Here is a 6000-nt window from a genome sequence, read left to right on the forward strand (position 1 = left end):
GCTGGGTACAAATCCATGGATACCATACTGTGTTCAGCTATAATACAGGCCACTTGAGTCCAACATGGACAAACAGACACACCTAAATGAACAAACCTCTTCATTTATGCCACTGATATATTGATTTTAGTAAAGGGTGAAACAATAAAATATCTTTCTATTTTCATAATTGAGCTTTTCCAAGGATTAAATTGATGGGAAGATTAAAAAACATGCTGAAAACCAAAGTTTGCTAAGGCACAAACATAAAAAATTGCCAAATCAATGAAGGAACAAATTAGAAACACTGGCTCTCTCAGAAGCCTCGCTAGTAGCTCATTCTTGTTTATAAAATCCTCCAAGCTGGATAATAGCAGGTCAACTAAAGGCTGTATAGCATTGAGTGTATTAACTGAAACTACCTAGCCATAACACTCTTGAAAAAGGTTAAAGGTTGACTTAGATTGTAGGTGACTAGGTGATGACAAATGTAAACAAGGGTAGAGTCCCAGTGAAGAGAGTCCTTACACATTGGCACCAACTAAACCTGTAAAAATATACAATAAACACAAAGATACACATATATGCATAGGTGAGTGTGCTTCTCATATGTGATACTTGTAAATAGCTGCGTGAAGGGTCATAGTGTTTCTTGAGTATAGATAGCAAAAGTAATACAATGTTGCAATATAGCAGGGAAGAATTCAGAATCTAGAAATTTGACACAAACTCGAGGTGTGGTCAAAAAGCAAAAAAACAGTTTATTCTTTATTTAGATTTTATAGCACAGTACTGCCCACTACTCAAAAAAGTATTAGAATAACAACTAAAACCCCTTGAGACCCAGAGCTTACTCTTAGACTATAAGAAAATCACTACTCAGGCTAAATTACTGCATCAGTAAAAACATAAACCTAATTTTTTTTGCACTTCCTGTCACTGAGTTCATTATTCTTTAATGCCAATCTGTGTAAAAGTTGCATAAAAAGCACAGTTGGAGTGCTATAAATTCTTAAGAAGGCAGCAACGTGGAGGGTCAGACGAGAATCCCGGGGCCACTTGGAGCAGAAAAGAAAAAAAGAAAAAGGCAGAGCAGCCAGGATCTTGTGCGAACTGTAACACAAGGAGTGCTGAGCCTCGTGAGAGCTTGACACACATCTGAAAAGTAGGACAAAGTATCCAGGAAAGAGTGCTGTAGCTTGCATTTCCTATTCTCTGGGTGTCTGTGATAGAGACCAGGCTTGCTTGAGCGATTCAAACCACCGTGGATCTCTAACAGATGTACTGCTGCCTTAAGGATTGAGCTGGCATGAGCTGACATTACCCTGAGAGCAGAGCAAAAGTCCTGAGAGCGGTCACTGCCCTGAGCCCCCAAGAGAGTGTGGGTGGTGGGAGAGAGTGCAAAAAGACAGCGCTCTCCTCACAGATTTGTCCTCGCTGTTCTTCTGAAACAGGCAGTGCTCTTTTGAAATGGTGCCAGCGGAGGCTGGCCCAAATCTTTGCAGCTGAAACTTTTACAAGCTCGTGAGCAGAACGGGAAAGACACAGAGTAAGATCTGTGCAAGGAGTTTGCAGCTCCTACGTCTTCCTCAGCCTGTCGAGATATAAAAAAAGCAAAGAGCCACACTTTCTTTCTTTGACAATGTATATAGTCTTCAAGATTATCAACAGAAATGTTCTGGATCGAAGACTGCATTGGAAGAGAAAGGCTTCAAAGTATGTGTAAGAAATGAATAAAAGAAAAATGAAGACTCAGTGACGTCACTCAGGAAGCTGTCTTGGATGTTGCCTGAGGAAAGATGCATTGTCTGTGGCATTCTTGGCAGGGACACCCTCGAACATTAAACCTGTACGCTCTATTCAAGACTGGAATATGGGATTATCAAAGTGATTTTCATTTCTCGGTGAAGCTCCGTGTGCAACATTATTTTGAATCTGTTTATTTTCACAGATTGGCTGCACTGTTGCCTTTGTTTTTGCTTCATAGCTCGATGACACAGTTTGTTACTTCAGGTTGTATTGTGGTAAACACCCGAGGCCACTCATTTATTTCGCTATGTTGACAGTAAACAGGGCCTTCCACTCTCAGCTACAACAAAACTACACCAAAGTCTGAAAGGCGAACTCTGCCTTTGCTGCTTTGCTCAAAATCTGACTAAAGACACAGGCAGGTGCAGAACAACTAAAGACGTCCTGAGCGACGATGAAAATGGGAGGCATGTACTACCTGGGAATGATGCCAACTGCTGACAAAAGCCTTTAATGCTCAGCTCCAAGAGAAGCCTTTAACTCATTTGCTCTGAAATGCTACAGGAATACTGAAGTCTTTCCCAACTGTAGATAAATCTGTCAAACCTTTTGGCTTTGTTACAACACAGCATGTAAGTACTCACTTCTGATTTCTTTGCCCAAGCTTACATCTCTGTCTTTTTCTCTGCATTTCTTATCCCCTCCCAGCTGCAAATCCTACAGTAAAGTGAGATGTCTATTTGATGACACATAATCTTTGCTTCATATGGCTTTTCCCATTTAGTGTGGGGAACTTCAATTCTAAGCCACATGAAGTTTGTATATATTGTGGAACCATGTAAGTAAAATTTAGTGACTATGTGATTTGTTTGCCGAGCTCCCTTTCTCCTACTGTCTCTCTCTCTTGGCAGTAAGGCAAAAGTGGGCAGGGAGAGAGGAGGGCATGGCCCAAAAACTGCTCTCAAGCCCCAGCCCCTGTTCGAGTGGGGTTGCTTGCTGGTACACTACTCAGCCTTTCCCTAGTCTTGCAAGCAAAAGAGAGGGATGTGGAAATGTATTCTTGACTCTTTTCTAAGCCGCCTTTATTTTTCGTCTGCACCACCGCCTTATTGTTTGTTGGTGAACGCTATCCTGATCTTGACAAAAAAACAAAAACAAACCCTCAGGTATTTCTCATTTTTGATTATCTTTCTGTTTAGGCCTTGATGTTCCTCTTTGTATTCAAGCCTCCCTTTATTCATGTCTGCACTTTTACACTCCCTTTACTGTCACCTTCCACACTGTACACGTGTCTAATTCGCTTGCACCGAACACAAAGCCTAAATCTTAACCGCTACTGAGAAGGGATTTTGTTCCACATACTATTTGTTCTGCTAAATGCATTGCAAGCAAAGCTTTTGTATAAACTTACTGATGTGAGAAGTCTGTTTACGTAGCACTATTTGATAAAAACACATGCCACCAAGTAAAAAGAAATTTTAATACTGACATTACTGCCTCTTAAAGCACAAACCTGCAGCAGAAATAAAAATTCTGGCATATTTTACAGCAAGTCGTAGCCTAAAGACATTGTAACTGCAGTAGTTTGAACAAACTTTGCCCTTGGAAAAAAAAAAGTGATTATTAGCCCCACGTTTCAAACAGGAAATTCTCTGTAATAAAAAGGCAGTTGGTGCTTTTTTCTAAGAACTTTGGTGTTTGTGTTGCAGGACTGCTGCATAGATGCACGAATTCTGCAACATCAAAAAATCCCCCCGCTGCACTGTATCTGCTGTTAAACATCTATTACTGCGAAAATGAAAAAGCATCCTGTGGTTTCAATCATACAGTGAAACTAGATTATTAATGTAGTTTTCTTGAATACTGCTGTTTGACAGGCCTGTTTGAAAACCAGTATGAACCAGATCCATCTGTTGCAAGCACTGTACAATACATGAAGGGGCTTGTATTAAGGATTACAGCACTATGTTTCACATCAAGCCTCTCTGGTTTATTAGTGTTTGTTTTCAATCTTAAAAGCTATTGAAAGCAGCGTTAATAGTTTAAGTTAGTAAATCTACAGGAAAATTCATTTTTTAGACAAATTACACTCTTGCATGAATTAGACTTATGCGAATTGACTTTGTAAACATTTTGGCATGTGCTGCTTTGTTTGCATACAGTCGAGTCAGCTCTTAAGTTTGTGTTGAGTGTGTGCAACACTATTATTGCATACTGTACAGAAAGGCTGAATGAAGAAAAAAAGGAGTGGGAGGAACGCAGGGAGGATGGGCAGAAAGGGAGAGAGAGAGAACGAGAAAGAAAATGAACTTATTCCCTCCTCCCCCCAAGTTCTCCTCAAATGAACTTGCTTTGCTGCTTGATGACATGTTGTTTGGAAAGCCATATCCTCTGCTATTTGTGCTTCTCTCCTCCCCGTAATTGGAGTTACTTTGTAGTTACCAGGATCAAAGTCTCTCTTTTGGTGTTGCTTTTTTATCAAGTCGTGCCACATACACACTTCAGCTCTTCCTGTTAAAGAAAAAAATAATTTTGGGCTATAAACACCACGTCTCACTCTTTAGACATCAGCCGTTTTACACAGTCTTGAAATCAACAAAGTTACGAGCAAAAGCCATGAGAGATGGTTCACCACTATATTAGCAATTTTGTTAATATCTGTTGAATATTAAGTCAGAAAGAGGACAGATCATATAACAGTAGTTTCCTACTATTGCTAGTAAAAACTCTACTTTAAAAACACAGCCATGTGATCATTTACACTTGCAAACACTCACTGTACTGATACTAAGGAGCCAATGTTGACAAAAATATGACATTAAAGAGTATTTGCTAAGATTTCTTTTTAACCCAGGTCTCATGAGAATGTCACTGTATGTGTATATAAAGATTCATATGTGAAGCTGTTCTTAACTCAGAAGTACGTATAGCATGACAGGAACATGGCCTGCAGTTATAGACCGAGGAAAACTTCCCAGCCTGTAACAAAATATGAACCACAGACAGAAGCCTTCGAGCCTCATCGCAGTAGTAAAATACCACAAAATAAACAAACCCACTCTTGCACTTTACTTCACATTAGATGAAAATATTTTAAAAGTGCAAGTTGTCAGCATTAGCCTTTTAGCAGTGATGTAAAATGTTATTTTAGTTTAGTCCATGGTTAATGCACAATTTTCCTCAGTGGAAGTGTTTAGAATTACAAAAATAAAATTATAGTAAGTTTTCAGTAGTATCTTAAAATATCTTTACACTGCACTTTCATTGGAAAACAAAAAAAAAAGAAAAAACTGCAGCAATTCAGATACCATTGAGCTGAATGTATTAAAGAGGAAGCCGATATGTAACCACTGATAACAAACAGCAACAGCTCGTATGTTAAATAATTTTAAACACAGAATTTACTGCATTAACTGCAAATCAGCACAGCAACTCTGAACTATAGACCAACTGAAGTCCACACCAAATGTCCTTCAGATCTGGGCACATTTAATTTGTTATAGGGTCAGAGATTCAAAAACTAAAACCAGTCTAAGGGTATTCTAGCATGCTGTTGGGAGTTAGCCCTGTTCGAATCAGAAGCAGATATTTAATGGTGGTCCAGTGGGTCTACCTTGTCGCCACAAGAATGAACACCAGCGTGTGGGATTAGACCCAGAGACACTTGAACATCTCCACCTGGAGAAGAAACTCATTCCCACTCATGCATAGTGCCCTTTTCTGGCTGAGAACCATGGTTTCAAACTTGGACATGCTAATTTCTCACCCCAAGGCAGTGTAAGCAGAAGCCTAAAAAACCCACATGATCTGCAAAATGTAGAGATGGGATCCTGACCCCACCAAACCTAACACCCTCCAACTCTTGGCTGTGCCATGAAATGCTATTACTAAAAATTAACAGAATGCGAGTAAATAACACTGAATCCTCTTTCTAAAAGAATTGCTCAATCCTTTTTGCAAGTACTTCTTGTAAGAAATTGAAAAAAGTCAGCTATTTGATTTTCAGTTGACATGAAATATGTTTTAATATAAAGACATACTGCCCACAAGATGTATATTCACTCTTTTTACTTTAGTTTAAACAGGATCAGGATGGACTCACACAAAAAATAAATACCTGTTCAACATATGGACGAAGCATGCTTATGGAACAATGGACCTTTCTTTAGTAGTATACACCTAGCTCACATAGCCGGCAATGCACTGAGCATCTGGCAGCAGGCTACACCACCATACCTTACTGTGTGGCATCACAGCCCTTGTCTGACATGG

The sequence above is a fragment of the Rhamphochromis longiceps genome, linkage group LG5 (assembly GCF_057381845.1).
Source record: "Rhamphochromis longiceps isolate RC_006_pf linkage group LG5, R_longiceps_female_GT1.1, whole genome shotgun sequence".
NCBI lineage: Eukaryota > Metazoa > Chordata > Actinopteri > Cichliformes > Cichlidae > Rhamphochromis > Rhamphochromis longiceps.